We start from the raw sequence: 17695 nt of genomic DNA, 5'->3' as shown, positions 1-17695 counted from the left end.
TTTCAGATGAAAATGGGAATGTGCCTTACCGATGAATTCTAATTTTTCAAAAATGTTAAATGTTCATTTAAAAACCATTTATCTAATATTAGGTTTTCTTTTTTTCTCTCTACAAATGGAAGTTTAAAAAGACGCGATGTTTTATTTATATAAAATATCTCTTATCGGGGCATAAGCGAATCTCATATAAAATATTTGCTTTCAGAAGAGAACCTGGGATTAGAAATCATTGAAAATTCAGTTTTCTTTCTTTCCCAAGATAAAACTCTGGACCTTCTAATTCAGTGCTCAATATAGTAACCGTTATACTGTGAGGGACCTTGTGAGATACACATTTATTTCCTTATAAGCTTATGGATTAGAATAACTTTGTCTGCTTTCTAAGTCTACATCTATCCGAAAAGTAATGACTATGCAAAACTTCGGTATAAATATGATATTTATGTACTATTATAAATTTACTTAGCCAGACTCTCGCAAATTTATACCCATTTTAGGTTAACAACATATGGGCCTTCCATGCAAACCCTCATGTAACATTCCTTTTACTTATATATGCAGTTCTGCAGAAAATTGAACATGGAATGTAAAAAATCAAAACCCTTCTTAGAAACCTAACCATGGTTCTATCAATTAACCAGCTGGATGTACTAATCTAATTCCACCAGAAATACATAGGCGTTACATGACAGAAATCTAAAATGCAATAATTCCCTAGATTCCACACGTAAAGCGTGAATGACATTAGACTTACAAGAGTGTAAGTGAACCTTACACTTACACTCTTGTAAGGAATAGAACAATATACTGTGCATTTGCTTTGGACCAAAGGAGTAATGCAGTAATTCTGTATAAAGTAACACATCTGCTAATTCTTCGGGCACTTATAACATTTTGAACAAACTGCGCAAGCGATGTATTTACTTACATCCAAATCATAATAAACTCGCAACAGAAATCAGTAAATTGACGTTACACGCTTCAAATGCCTATGAAACATAAAGCGATAAATATATAATTAAAGCGATTAAAAAATAAAGATATAAAAGGGGAACGATTTTTGGTGGGATATGCTAATACACTAACTAATTTTAGGTTCTTAGTAAATTTATAATTTTTTTTTTTCATTAGAAGGTTGTGTTGCAAAAGAACGCATAGCCGTGAGGACTGCTTAAGAAATATTGCATGATATAACTGTCTTTGCTGTCATAAATACCACTAGATCTCAGTAAGGAACCTGGAGACTTCTCGCACAAGCCTAAAAAATACCAACACAGAAGAAGGATACAATAACCATTTATTATTCGTCAAACTCGTAGCACAAATATTGCTTTCATCTCTTAATACAAACAGCACACTCATAAAGTGTTTAAGCGACACTCTCTTAACACACTCTTAACACGTACGTCGTGCTTACAGTAACACGGATGACTTGCTGATGGAACTTAAGAATAGTTCACAAATAAATTCAAAGATAAAGAATAGTGATGGACTAACAATTTTAAATTCCTAGGCTGAGTCAACAGGATGTATATGTTACTATGAATCACCGAAATATGGAGAATGTCAACTTTCACCGGTGAATGTCAACATTCACATAGTCTCTTGGTGAATGTCAACATTCACATAGTCTCTTGGTGTATGTCCGAAAATTTTCCAAATACTCTTATTTCTGACTTACACCGGCCTTTACTTAACCTGTTCCGCCAAACTGAGTTAATGGCACTACAGGGTTAGGAAGTCATCCTAATCATTGCTAGCAATATGAAGGTTAGGCCGCCTTTCTACATTTTACATTAATCTGTAGTTTCTTGGATATAACTATTTTCATTCACTTGCTTCATTATATCTAAGATGCCCTTGTTGCAGTAATAGTCCGTGAACAGTCTATTCACAGGATATGTGATGTAGTCGGAAGGAAAGAACTGCTGTCGAAGGTGCTCTGTCAGAGGGCAGGAGAGCAGGTAATGAAGTGCGTCCGCGTCTTCCCCGCGAAAAACGCAAGAACAGTTGATGTCCCGTCTGAGGAATCGCCTGTAATACGCTGGGAATTTCTCGTGGTTGGTACAGGCTTGGAGGAAGAATCGGTTGCCTTTCAGCCTCTTGAGAGAAGGTATTGGGAAGATGTTGTAAGTAAAACTTCCTGTCTCTTCTTCCTGCCATCGTGATGACCATGTCTCTTGAAATGCTGTCTTGAGGAGCCTTTTTGCAACTTCTGCTGAAAGCGGAACTCCCTTGTCAATTTCTGGTTTGAGAGCTGCAGTCTTAGCTAGTTCATCCGCTCATTCGTTGCCTTTCTGCCCGGTATGTCCTTTTATCCAATTGATCTTTAAAGGTATGGGAGAGCCTAACGTCAAGAAGATCTCTCTAAGTGCTGCCGTGTGCGGATGTTTTGGAGGAAAGGAATTCAGCGCATTCAGAACGCTCATGCTATCTGTGAAGAATGAAGTGTGAGCTGCTGGTTGCGTACCTAACCACAGTGCTGCTTCTTTGAGTGCTAGAGACTCGGCTTGGAAGACTGAAGCATGATTGCTTAGACGGAATTGTGCTTGATAAATTTCTTCATTGTTCGAAAAGACCGTGAACGCTGCCCCTACTCGTCCTGAAATTTTTGAACCGTCAGAAAAAATCTCTCTTTGTTGTGGGTGGCGATTTGCACTAGGAAAGGATGGGTAGATCTCCTGGGTGTAAGTCAGGGGGATCTTGGAAGCTTTCTATGCTGGCATAGGATAGATGTAAATCTTTTTTAGTGTGAAGGTCCACTTTATAATGTAGAATTCGATAGATTGATCTTTCTAATTCTGCTTTTATGTCGAGTGGGAGCGTGCCAGCTAAAACCTGAAGTGCTGCGTTTGACGTGGTGCTATACGCACTGGTGATTTTTAACAGGATTATTCGCTGTATTTGATGTAGTTTTTGACATATTCTTGCTGTGCCATTCATCCAGACTGGGCAGCCGTATAGGATCATGCGTTCAATTGCATTAAGGTATAGATGTTTTAATAGGCGCCCCTTTTGGCTCCACTTGTCTGTGATTATCCTGTTTATTTTATTGATGATTCGATGCGTCTTATCTCGGACTTCCGTAAGATGTGATACCCACGTGAGCTTCTTATCAAGCGTGAATCCGAAATATTTAATGGTATCCTGGCGTCGCAGTGGATGCCCTTCCCACTTTAGGCGTGGTGGATTCGCGTCGATTTTTGAACCTTTTGGAAAGACTATCATCTGTGTTTTTTCAATACTGAAACACAGTTTGTTGTCTTGACTCCATCTTTTAAGCAATTTGAGTGCTGCGTCTGCTTTACGCTCTATCCTATTGCCTCTGTCTATTATGAGTATAATATCGTCGGCATAAGCTTGTATCTTGGCATTGTCTCCAAAGTTGATGTTCAACGCAGAGTCTGCAATTATGTTCCACAAGATGGGTCCGATTTTGGACCCCTGTGGGGCTCCTTTGTGGTAAATCATCGTGATATTTAAGTCGTCTCTTTTGTAGGTCACTTGACGTTCTGTGAGGTAGCTTGTGATCAGTTGGTAAAGATTCTTTGGACATCGCAGGTCTTTTAGTTTTGTTTTGAGCTCTGGCCACCATAGTTTATTGAATGCGGAAGCTACGTCAAGCGATATTATACACGTATGGAGGTTATTTTGTCTGTTATTTAAGATGATGTCTTGAACACCGTTGAGTTCGTCGGTGGTGCTCCGCCCTTTAGTAAACCCGAATTGGGCGGGGTTAAGTAGTTTGTTTTTGACCAGGTAATACGTTAATCTCTGCGTAAGCATCTTGTCAAGGACCTTGCCCCACGCTGAGAGTAAGCAGATAGGTCTGTAAGAACTGGGCATGGTCATTGGTTTTCCATCTTTCTGGAACAATACTAGCTCTGCGTTTTTCCATTCCTTTGGAAAATAACCTAATTCAAGGCACTTGTTAAAGAGTGCTAGAATTTGTTTGTCGTCCGCGAGCCTAAGCTCTTCAATGGTTTCAGTTGTGAGGCCATCCAGCCCAGAAGCTTTACCTCGGCGTGTTGAGTTTATCGTACGTTGCATTTCTTCGAGTGTGAACGGCTGATCGTCTTCCGAGTTTGGAATCTCGGTTGATTGGGAACGGATATCTGCGTGATATGTAGAGTCCTCGTTGGGGTCGTCTTCTGGAAAATGGAACCTCATGATTTCTCTAATTGTATCCTCAATTGTACTCGTCATTGTGCCATCTTCTTTTTGAACTGAACCTATCTGTAATGGATCCATGCTCTTCCCTTTAGCTAGATCGAAGTATGTTCCGAACGGAGAGCTAACAGTGATTTTGTTCCATGTCATGTCCCACGCTTTTTCTTTTCTTTATACATCTTTTGCCGGTACTGTGCACGTACACTCTGGTAAAGCAGCCTGTTATGGGTCCTTTCCTCTCCAGTTGTTTTTTGGAATCTTTTCCTTGTTGCTCTGACCTTATTCCTGAGAATAGTGAGATTTTTTTGTCCATCATGGACAGGTGCGCGATCTTGGTTTCAAGTTATGTGAGAGAACTGTTCTTTGATAGATCTCGTGAAGACTAGTGGTAACTTCTCTTACATATTTATCGATTTCTTCGATAGTTGTCAGATTTCTAGGGTCAGTTAAAGATTTTGAGACATACCTTTTGAAACTTAGCCAGTCGGTATGTCGTACATTGATTTTCGATCTTCTCCATGTTGGGTAATGAATGCTGGAGACGTCAAAATAGATATTATTATGATCGCTATTGTTTGCTTCGTCCGTTACCTTCCAATTATCGATCCTGATTCTGTCTCTACTTATGATAAGTGTGAGGTCAATCCAGCTGTTGCCACTTACTCCTGCGAAGGTTGGTGTATCCCCTATCTCATTGACAATCGATATCCCAGTGCTGGCAAATGAATTCGCATACTTTGAGGCCTCGTGTGTCCGTATTATGTGAGCCCCATAGGGAACTTTTGGCATTGAAATCTCCGGTAATTATTGTAGTCATGTTGTTATTGTCCTGCATAAACCTTTCTAGGTTTGTCAGGATTGGTGCAATGTCTTGCGATGGAGGACAGTATACCGTGATTAGTATAAATCTTGAGTCACTGCCTATTGCAAGCGCTATAATCTCCGGAGAGCTGAAAAGTTCCAGAACTGGGAGATTTGAGTCCACTATAATCACTGCAGTTTTTGCGTCTGTTCGAGTGTTGAACTTCCTATATTTTCTGGGAATCCGTACAGTTTGTTCTGTACTGTGTACAGTTCCTGGATACATGCTACTTTGAGTTTGTCGTTCTGTTCAAAATGTATCTTTAAGTTTTCTGTTGCACTCCTGGAGTGCTTAAGATTAATCTGGATTATTTGGATACTATCCATAATTTGTTCGTTGTTTTAGTCTTTCGAGCTCTTTCAGGTAGCATGGGCATTTATCTCGGCTATCATGTTGGGCATCAAGGCCTGTATTATATCGTTTATTCACCTTTGTGCAGTTGACACAGCTGACTGTTTTATTGGTCACAATTGGTCTTCTCGTGGTCTATGGAGACGCATCCGGCACAGACTTTATCTTTCTTGCAATATTTTGCTGGGTGATTATACCCAAGGCATTTGACACATTGCGAAACCTTTATAAACTCCCTTACGTTGTTTCTTGACCATTGTATGTTCAATTTCCTCGTTTTCATAAGGATCTTGAAAGCTACTGGGTCTATAGATAGAACCCGGTGCTGTCCAAAGCGGGCCTTTATGGCGAACAGAACCTCTAATTCACTTTCTGCTAGGTCGGTGTTCTGTGTTTTAATGAAGTTTACTATCTCGTCTTTATTAATTTTCTCGTTGACATTGTAGACTATTATTCTGGGGTTTCTTTTTTGTGGATGTTTCGTCTCCACTACGTCCTTCAGCATCCGATTTTCATTTATGGCCTCTTCAAGTATTGCCAGTTCTTCCTTTTTCGTAACTTCTACTAGGAGCCCTCCTTTATTGATTCTCTTTATATTCTTGACGCCTACTTTGAATTTCCCTGGATCTATGTACTTCACCAGCTTCTCCTTTACCTCGTCGGATGTACTACCCTCAGTCTTAGGATAGTCTAGTAATACATGCTCTGTCTCTTGCCGTGATCTTGATTGTGATCGTATAGATCCAGCACTACTTCTGGATGGCCGTCGAGATCTTGCAACTTCTGTATAAGACAGCTTTTGAGTGGCGACTATTCCTTGGATGCATGTCTCTATATTCTTAGTTTGTACAATTTGTCCTTCCAAATTGGCTATTTTGTAACTCTGCCTCGAGACTATTTTTAACATATGGTCAAAGAAACCTCGTATCTTTTTGTTTGCTTTTGTGGAAATGTCGTCTCTATTTAAATATCCAATTAGATTAGCATAGCACTCTGAAGCCTCTTGATACTCTGTACTGGCATCTACCAAAGTTATATCAACGTCTAGCTGTCGTGAACTGCTCTCTTTCTGTGTCTTATCTATTATTGGAGCACTGGCCGACTGCGTCTCATTGTCGGGGCGTTGCCCCTTAGGCTCTTTATTTTTTGGACGAACCATCTCACTTTGTGTTTTAAATAGTTCCAAAATAATTTTTTAAGCAGAAATTTAAATTTTCTGACGGGAATTAAACAAATCAACCTACGGGCAGAAAGACTTAAATTTTGGCGCATCAAAAGTTCTCGTCTCACCCTCTCGATGGGCAGAAAGACTTTAGTGGTTGTTGCACCAAACCCCTTGTGTCGACATACCTTCGCCACACTAAGCCTAACGCTTACTGAGAATTACAAATGCATATAACATTTTTCATACATGTACCCAAATCACGATTTTCAATAAATACGTAGAGAAACACATATAAAATCCTATTTTATACTCGAAAGTTATTAGCACAGTATATAAAAACCTTGAGAGATAATGCTTACTCAGAATATGCAAATGAGGGCGGCGGACAGCAACAATTTTAAAAGTCTTCCTATCCTCGGAGATTTCCCTTCTTCGCAGAGAAACACCACAAATATCGCAACCGCAACTAGTAATCCATGGAAGAATCACATTTTCACAAACATAAGTTGTATAATTACCAAGATTTTATCACTTTTAACGGAGCACACAAAAACCACAACCAATATGGCCGCTGACATGCGCAGCATCATCTACACCGGCATATGTCGACATTCACCATGTACTAATGGTGAATGTTGAACATATAAGAATACTGTATTTTCTTCGCCATAATTCAGTCACAAAATAACGCACTCGAGACTTAAAATAAGAACTTATGAACATAAAAAACTTAAAACACACAGTACATTAAAAATGAGAAAGGTCAATAGTAGAAGTTAAAAGGTGTGTTGCACTTAGTTTTAGCAGAAACTACTTTAGAAAGTATTTTAGAGTACTTTTCTTGAGAAAAATTAAAACAATTGTCTTCTCATTTACCCGCAATTGATGCATTTAACTTTTCAAGAAAAATATCACGATTCACTGCAGCAATATCCATTCAGTATAAATTAGGGTATTGGAAAAAAAATTAAGAAAATGTTGCTTGCACCATCAAATCTTACATAAGACTGACAAAGCTGACTGACTATCACCAGAACAAAGGACTTGGCGGGAAACAGCCAGTCGCCTCTTCGTCGAATTCTCTCTTTTTGACCTACACCAGAGCATATCTGTGATTGTCGACATACACCGATGAGGGGCCGAATGTACACTGCTAAAAAAAATGGGACAGTGCTATATCTCCCGTTCTACTGGGCGATTCACAAAATTCAAATTGCGTTCTTCATGTCTCGAAAGCTCGACTTAGGATACATATTAGATTTATATATAGCACTATTCTAACATAGGTATTTTGACAGAAAATCGGACTTTTTCTGAAACAACATACCAATGTTTTTCCATATTTCGATTCTACGACTCAAATTATGCCAGAATACCAAATTTTGTAAAAATCGTGCGAGTAGTTTTTAAAATATTAGCTCTCAACATTTTAGCTCCTCAATGTTAATTGAATTTGGCAAATATTTAATAATATCTCTTTTTTTATTAAACTTTTTTAATTTTTTCTCTCACATTTCGAAATTTAGGTTCATTCCAAATAAAATTTACCCATTGTTTGTGTTTTATTTTTTAAATTTTTATTTTTAAATAATTTTTATAATTTTTTCGAAAAAAAATTTGAATTATAACCTATAAAATTTTTAAAATCATCTTAAAGTAGGTGCATTTTTAAGCATATCTGCAAAAAATTAGATTTTTTTATTCAAAATTTTCTAAGATATACACGAATTTACATATTTTCGCATTTTGAAATTTGGCATCTTTTTTTTGAGCGATAATAACGCCAAATGTGGTCTATGGATTTTTGTTACAGTGAATTGCCACAGCTATTTTTAACCTTAAATTTCAAGTAAAATTTTACGGAGAATTATAATATGACATTTTTTCCCTCAAGGATGCGTAATAAATATTTATTAGTACTATATGGAAAGCTATTTTTAAAAATTGTAGATGATATTATTCAAATTTTTAACTATTTTTTTAAATTTCTCTCTATCTTTTTTTTTTTTTTTTTATTTAGTCCAAAGGGATTTGAATCCCGCAGGACTATTAGTTTCGTTTTGGCATTTTGCGTCGGACTCATAAATGTCGGTTAACTTTTCAAACTGTTGCCACAAAATGTTATTATTTGAAGAAATTAAATAATGAAAAATCTGCATAAATGTATGTATATTTCTCGTATTGTGATAAAACAACGGTACATAGAGTCATCGAATTTTGAATAACGTAATCCTCCAACGAATATGAGCATGTGGAAGACCAAATTTGAAATTTGAAATTTGTTTTATGATCGATTTCCTATTTTTTAAAACTTTGACGAATTTTTGATTAACAAAGTCAAGGATTTCAAAGCGAGCAATGGCAACGTTGTGCAGAAAAAACATTTTTATCTCCAGCGCGTGAGTTTCTGTATCGGAAATTCTAAAGATATGCTCGTTTTAAAACTATTTTGCGATATTGCTGTTGCACTGGATCTTATGGTTTAAGTGCGAGGAACATGATATTTAATAAAGAAAGGTAACACACAAAATGTTAAAAAACGTCCCTTTGGACGTAATTTAAAATCTGAAACAGTTCAGATTTTTTTTTTTTTTTTAATAAGAGTAAATTTTTACCTTCGGCTTTTAATCGTCTGCTACTTTACTTCGTTTAAATCGCATTGTCTAAAACTGAGAATTTTCGTTTGATGTTTATTTAAATTTTATGACATTAACTGCATCATTTATTTCTAAACAAACTGTTGCTTTTGAAGTGGCTGAAAGAGCGGCTGATACTATCATCCATATTTTTAAAGCACAGTATATTTTTATAGAAACATAAGATCTAGGATAATCATTTTTTATAAAAGTCAGATTATGATAGAAACATACAACCCTCTAGAGACTGAATTAATGGAAGTTCAATCGTTATCTAGAAATGATCTGAAGCTAGTTAATGGCTGGATAAGTCAGCAGATTCTGTGGACAAGTAAAAATAATTATATAAACGACACCAACATTCTGGATTCAATTAACAACGAGGATACGATGTTTATTAAATGAATTTAAGAAGTTTTAAAACATAAAAAATCAACTCATTTTTATCCTAAAATGTATTTTTGTGCGTAGCGTATTTTCATTATATCCTTAAAATTCTAATTTAGAATGTAATTGTCAAGAACTGAATCCTAATCATCAGTAATATAATAAGTAATTATTACGGTTATTAATAAATCCTTCTTATAAAGTAACTGCAAATATTTCAAAAAACCTTCTGTCTGAATGCAAACATTTTTCTATGCAAATATTTTTAATTTTATATTAATCAAGATTGCACAGCATATTATTTATTTGCACTTCAATTCTTACTGTCAGTTCTAGTAGAATTTACAAATCAATTATATTTAATTAAGGATTGGATTGGATTGGATTATTTAATTATGGCAAAGCACACGAGGGCTGTCTGCCTAAAGGGAGGGATGGCTTCGTGGAGGACTTTGTAAGGGAAACTGGCTCGTATACACGTTACACATCGGGAAAATCACGAAAACGCCCATGCGGCTAGCACGTTCGCGGGATTCGAACCTCGGACTGAACTACCAGTGTTCAGCGTCTTTACCGCTCGGCCGTTTGTGGGCCTTTATGAAATGGAAGGCGACAACTTTGTTTAAAATTATTGTCAGAAATATCAAGATATTTCGAAAAGTTGGATGCTTTTTAATATACTTGCAGAATGCCTAAAGAAAAAGAGCAAGAATAAAGTAGAATGCCTGAAGAAAAAGAGAAAAAAAAATAAATTTTTGCGTAAAATTTAGTATTAGTATTTATTTTTTTAAATTTGAAACCTTTTAATCTTATGATATTTGATTCTTGCGATTTCAAAAATAAAATATTTGATTAAAATATGAATAACATTTTAAGAAACTAAATGTAGAATAAAATTGTGTAAAGCAATGGGCACAATGATAAAACTGTTTAAAGCAGTGTATGCAAGTCATCCTAAGTTAAAATCTCGGTTATACATCTCTCTTATTTATATATATCTTTTCTGAACGGAACATTGAAAGGCGTGTTAAACTGTGCTTTACTGTATTTTCTCTTTTAATATATGCAGTTTTCAAACGCATCGTAGTCTGGGTTACAAATTATTCTTCCGAGAGAAAAGCAATTCAAATAAATAAAATCAAATTCTGAAAAATTTATATTAATAAATATATTTAAAATGCTCAGTTCGAAGGAATAAATAGAAAATTTTAAAACAATTATCTGAAGAGACAATGCAACACAAACAATTGAAATAAAAGTATAAAAATTTTAAAATTACCTAAAATAATAACTATGACAAAATATAGATATAAAGAAAAATATTAAAAAAAAATAAACGCTGCACCTTTATTTACGCAGTTCGAATTGGTAAATATAAATTTTTAAAACAGTTATTCGAAAAAACGTGCAACTTAAACAATTAAAATGAAATTCGAAAAAGAAAAAGTTACTTAAAATAATAAGTTATAATTAAAAATATAATATAAAGAATATCATTTGGAAAAAAGGAACGTGGTGACTTTTTTTCCTCTTTCGGGAAAGGAAACTAGGTTGCCATATATTAAGAAGTTCGCCAAGTGATTCTTGGCGCGAACTGAAAAAAAAAAGTGCCAACGTAAATTTGTGAATTTCTCCGTAAATTTCGCTCCAAATTTTACAAAACTTCATATTTAGGAGTAATTTGAGTTGTAGAATCGAAATATGTAAAAGAATTGGTATGTTATTTCAGAAAAAGTCCGATTTTGTGTCAAAATACCTAACATATGTAATTTATACATATGTTAGAATAGTGATATGTATAAATCTAACATATATCCTAAGTCGCGCTTTCGAGACATGAAGAACGCAATTTGAATTTTGTCAATAGACCCAGTAGAACGGGAGATATAGCACTGTCCCATTTTTTTTTTTTTTTTTTTTTTTTTTTGAGCAGTGTATAAGTATGTAATGCAATATTCGATCTTTCACCGACGTATTTGGTGAATGTTGACATTCTCCTGCGAAAGTCGACATTCTCCAATTTCGGTCTTTCAAGGTAATATATATATACTCGGAGATGTACTTATTAAATGGCCAAAAAGGAATAAACTCCGCGTGATAGCAGGGACAAACTAGTAACGTGCGCTGGCTATCGAAATCATACTCTGAATAAACTACAAGATTCGTCCGTTTAAATACTCACTTCACTTAACTAATTTGCATTCTGGCGAGGAAATGCGTGGGTAAAATGAGAGGTTCAGGAAAGGTACCAAAACTTAAAAGGAAAATAAGGGGAAACACAAAACAGATCTAGTGGACTGGAACTCTTCAGGAACTTCTAATTTGCTGAAGCATCTACAAAACGTATTGAGCGGCCAAAATGAATATAGCGCGAAATAACATATATATATATATATATATATATATACAAGCGAATTTCTTTCAGTATTTCTCGAGTCATATTGCAGACCAAGATACATATGTTAGCATATGATCTATTGTACGCAATAATAATTAGCTAATTTAAGATAAAAAAAAATTAACATTTATTTTTAAACAATAATTATTTAAAAAAAAATTAAGTAATAATTGTAACAAATAAATTTCAGTACATATTGCATGCATCTTTAAACTTAATGCAAATGATAATTATCACCAAAACTCATTGGCTAAAAATAAGTTCCATATCTTTGATAAAAATGAAAACATTACCAGAATAAAAACAACAACAAGAAAAAAAAAAAAAAAAAAATCTGAAATTTTTCAGATTTTAAATTACGTCCAAAGGGGAGTTTTACTTTTATTTATTAAATATCATGTTCTTTGCACATAAACCATAAAATTCAGTTCAAGAGCAATATCGCAAAATAATGTTAAATTAAGCATATCTTTAGAATTTCCGATATACACAGTCTCGCGAGCTGGAGATAAAAGTATTTTTTTCTATATAACGTTGCCATTTCTCGCTTTTAAAGCATTGAGTTTGTAAATCAAAAATTCGTTAAAGTTTTACAAAATATAAAATCTATAATAAAACAAATTCCAAATTTGGGATTTCAGATGCCCATATTCGCAGTAGGATTTCGTCATTCAAAATTCGATGGCTCTATGTACCATTGTTTTATCACAATGCGAGAAATAGACAATCATTTATGCAGATTTTTCATTATTTAATTTCTTCAAATATAATGCAGGACTCTAACATTTTGTGGCAACAGTTTGAAAAGTGAACCGATGTTTATGAGTCCGACGCAAAATGCCAAAACGAAAGCAATAGTCCTTCGGGACTGAAATCCCTTTGGACTAAAAAAAGAAAAAAATCTGAAATGTTTCAGATTTTAAATTACGTCCAAAGGGGCTTTTTTTAACATTTTGTGTGTTACCTTTCTTTATTAAATATCATGTTCTTCGCACTTAAACCATAAGATGCAGTGCAACAGCAATATCGCAAAATAGTTTTAAAACGAGCATATCTTTAGAATTTCCGATACAGAGACTCACGCGCTGGAGATAAAAATGTTTTTTCTGCACAACGTTGCCATTGCTCGCTTTGAAATCCTTGAGTTTGTTAATCAAAAATTCGTCAAAGTTTTAAAAAATAGGAAATCGATCATAAAACAAATTTCAAATTTCAAATTTGGTCTTCCACATGCTCATATTCGTTGGAGGTTTACGTTATTCAAAATTCGATGACTCTATGTACCGTTGTTTTATCACAATACGAGAAATATACATACATTTATGCAGATTTTTCATTATTTAATTTCTTCAAATATAATGCAGGACTCTAACATTTTGTGGCAACAGTTTGAAAAGTGAACCGACATTTATGAGTCCGACGCAAAATGCCAAAACGAAACTAATAGTCCTTCGGGATTCAAATCCCTTTGGACTAAAAAAACATTTCCAATTGTTAAAAAAAACTCACAGATAAATTGTCTGAATTGAAGGGTTAATGATAAAGGTTGAGATGTCAAAAGCTGCTTTATCTTTACGATATTCTTTGCATTGGTAGAAACTATTCTTCTTCCAACTGAGCTTGTCGCATATTAATATAAGATTAGCATCAGATTTTTAGCTAAATTACGTTTAACATAAAACTTAATATCAGATTTTAAATTTAAAGCGGGGCATAATTCTTTTACAAATTGAAATAAAGGAAAGCAGTTTCATAAATTAATAACAAATTGATGTTTTAAAGCTAGTCTTAGAGTAATGTGTAGCTATGTATAATGATATATCATTAAGCATACAACTGTTTTATTATGTAAGTATGAAACTGCAATATATGACATAATATTAACAGATTTTAATGCTTGGCAAAGATTCCTGTGATAACTGATTTTCCGAAGAATGTGCAACAGTATCTCAAAAGAAGACACAAATTTTCAATAAATCTCAGATAATGCTAAAATGGAATAGAAATATTTATTTGTAATTTAAGTATATCTAGAATTGTATATTTTTTCAATCGTATTTATTTGACAATACAGATTATATTTTATTATTCATTTGTCACAGCATTTTACGAATAGTTATATAACTCATATGATATATAGTTTTTCCTGCTTTAAGTAAAATAAACTGCACTTGCTATGTCAGTCATAACTTTAACTTTCCCCAAAATATTTTGATACTAATAAACTGAATGATAAAAAATAAAACTAAACAACAAATGTCATTTAACCGTTTCAAATCACTAGTATCAATAAAGCCTTTTTGTAAAATACAAATTAAAGGAAAAACCAAAAGCTATCAAACTTATGTTAAACATGTTGGGTGCCAACATAATTTATTACAATTTTATTTTTAAAACTAGATTACACAGTTTTTAACTAAATTTTAGAAAATCATCGGTAAAAACATAGACGATAAACACAAGCCTTCGAAACTTTTATAGGCATTAATATTTTGATATACAGCCACTGAATAAATTTTATTAAAGTTAAAAGAGTAATTATAAAGCAGAATGTCATAATAAAATAGTTTAATTTTATTCTTACTCTATGCTCTTATTTATGATTTAAATTACTTAAAAGTGTGTAAACGCATTAATTTTTGTAAACATAACACTAATAATCGAAATATAATTTATGTCTTTAATAGAATTAACAAAATAAATGTTAATACTAATATGTTTTTAAATATAATGATTAAATTCCTTTTCTATTAATTTTACTCATTAGAATTTCAAAACTGCAAAAGCTAAAACGATTCTAAACAGAATTGTAAAATAAAAATTTCATTAATTTTTAAGTAGATTTTAATTAAAAAAAATAGGTATATTTATTTAAGCAAAGAAATTTCAAAACTTCTAATTACGGTACTTACTCATAACAGCTAAACTTTGGTTTCAAGACAGGTGATGTAATTCTTGCTCTGTTGCAAATATTTCGCACTTACGCAGTCAGTAGCTTTACCCCTTACATGATGGATATTCTAACCAATCAAACAGTCACTTATTTGTTTAAATGCATACTTCAGTTTTCTCTGCTACTAGAGAAATCTGCTTTGTAAAAGCTTAAATTTCTGTCAACAGTTCTTATTAATTGCAGACTCATTCAAAACTCGTGCAGAAAAATTCAATACTCTGACATAAATTAAAAAGTCTTTTAGACAGTCCAAAAATCATTTGGTATTAAATCTCAGTTCATTCAGTTATTTCTCAATATTTAGTGAACTATTATTCATTTTGAGAAAAAGTGCTTTTTACTTCCGTAGTTGGCGTTCAACATATGTCCATAAAGCTAGATCTAAAAATATTTAGTTCGTAGATCTTAAAGATAGCTAGAACTAAAATATACATGTCACTGTTTAATATGACAGTAATGCATACAGTTTATTCTATGAAACTTTTAACAATGTCTGGTGCCACAGATTGAAGACTTGCATTTGCCAAAATATATATCACCTCATGCAGTTTAAACTATAAAGTTTACGCGCCTTCAAAGAAATGTTTCTGAAATTAATTTACAATATTTTTTCAGAATTTAAACAGAATTGTTTACATTGTTTCACTTTTACAGTTAATAGTTGTAGAGTAACAGACGGAATTCATCGCTGTTATCAAACCCATCACAAAGTTGTAACACAAGCTGACTGGGGAGCATTCCTGTCAGGCGCAGGAATATATTCGCTCTCACTTCACGCGTTGTCGCTGTTGAGGATGGCTGATGAAGCCCCGTCTTTCATCAAAAGCGCTTCCCTCCAGATGGCGCTCTTCTAGAACTCCTTAACCAATCAGCAAACGGAAGTCGTTTCGGATTATATATATATTTTTATTTCTTTTTCTGTACTCTTTGGTATCTCGAACTCTTTCACTCTTTCGTACTCCAAAGGTCTGAAAGCGTACGGTTGAGACGCATACATGGTTGCTATGGAAACTCGATATCCATTTTTATTGTCAATATAAGACTTCTTTTATGGATCTTCAAGATGGCCAGGTAGATAGAAGGCATTTTCTCCACGGCGAAAATTAGTTTCTGCAAAGAACTTTTTTATCTGAGTTAGTTCGTAGTAATTAAGAATAAATCCTTTGAAATTTCATTATTTTTAAAACACTGATTTCGTATGGAAAAGATAACATGTGAAATAACTTACTTAAATATTTCGACAATATGTCTGTCTTAATTAAATACAAGGCATTCTCTAAAGACTGCAATTTTGTTTTGTCAAATTCTTACGAGATACAGTGCTTAATTTATTACCCTTATACAGTGGTTATTATTTATTCGCTTGATTATTTTCTTTTAGTTTCAGGAAATTCCAAAGAAAAATTTCTGAATAGGGAATACTCTGTCAGCTGGCTTTACATGTAATGTACAGAGTTACTGCTTTGTTTTATAAACTGTATCTTTTCTTGTAAAAAATGAAAAAATACATATATAATTTACAAAAAGAACGAACAAAAACGAATGTCACTTTAATTGATTTATTATTACTTTCTTCCATAGTTTCCTTAAATCAAGATTTCTGTTAAAAAATCACCTTAAAACTTCTAAAAACAAATTTGTGTTATGTTATGAATAAGGATGCCATAAACATAGGAATCACTTTACATTACTGAGTACTAATAAACAAAGAATTTCAAGTTTTAAAATATGTAAAATTAATCTTTTTAAAGTTTAATATTAGATTTTATAATAATTGTTTTGAAGAATAAAAATAATTGTCATTTAAGTTCAAATCTTACCGGTCGTAGAAGTTTTCAGGCTTTTATATTCTTATAAGGAGAAAGGTGACTTATATGGTCTTTATATGGAAAAACTATAATGTAATTTGCTAATATCTGTATGGCCTTTATGTTAAGGAATTTCTAATCATTTTGGTATAAAATTGTTCTCTCTTCCTTAAATGGTATCCTATAGACGAAGCTGAGAATCATAATCAGTTTAAACAAAATTTACAAATTATAAATGTTAAACAATATAGTATGTATAACGATCTAGTGTTTACATTCAGAACTACGTTTTCTGGTACATTCGAAGCTGGAAAAAGAATCCAATGTACTTAGAGCTGCAAGTAAACTTTGTGCTTTCTGTGGATTTCTCTGGCCGGCTACGTCGTCGTACCTAACCTTTAGAATAAAACGCTAGCAAATGCAGTGAAATTACATGTAGATATCTTCTCTTTCCAGTTTCATTTCATTTGTCTCATCTTCTCTTATCGTTTAAATCTGTAATGTGTCAGCCACTCAAAAAAAAAAAAAAAAAAAAAAAAAAAATGCTTTCAAATTTTATATTAGGCCCAAGAGTTTTTTTTTTTTTTTTTATTTACACTCACCTAAATGCTTCGTGGGCATTTATGCTAATGTCCCTTTCGGTTAAAAGTATTTAAAAGCATTAGATCTTTAGAATTTCTGATAGACAGTCTGGCGCGATGGAGATAAAAGATATTTTTTTCGTACAGTGTTGCCATTGCTCGCTTTGAAATCTTTGATTTTGTTAAATAAAATATTCTTTAAATTTTTATAAATATGAAATAGACAATAAAACAAATTCGAAATTCAAAATTCGGGGTTCCAGGTGCTCATATTCGAGTGGAGGAATACGTTGATCAAAATTTCATGCTCCTGGTTACCGTTTTTTCACAGCGCGAGAAACGTGAATACATTTATGCAGATTCTTCATTATTTTATTTCTTAAA

The 17695-nt window shown here is 33.4% G+C and overlaps 1 protein-coding gene across 1 annotated transcript in view; it reads right to left on the bottom strand.

Moving 5' to 3' along the window:
• LOC118188878 (G protein-coupled receptor dmsr-1-like) overlaps positions 1–15694 on the bottom strand; it is a 236971-nt gene extending 221277 nt beyond the window's left edge. Inside the window, exon 1 of the mRNA XM_035359399.2 lies at positions 14882–15694. The gene's annotated coding sequence lies outside the window, so the exon portion shown is untranslated. The remainder of the gene's footprint in view (positions 1–14881) is intronic.
• Positions 15695–17695: the final 2001 nt, after the last annotated feature.

This window comes from Stegodyphus dumicola, chromosome 10 (genome assembly GCF_044657685.1).
Source record: "Stegodyphus dumicola isolate Sdum_Otavi_A_Nest chromosome 10, ASM4465768v1".
Classification (NCBI taxonomy): Eukaryota; Metazoa; Arthropoda; class Arachnida; order Araneae; family Eresidae; genus Stegodyphus; species Stegodyphus dumicola.
Note: the sequence above shows the minus strand (reverse complement) of the source record. Positions and strands in the feature narration are given on the sequence as shown.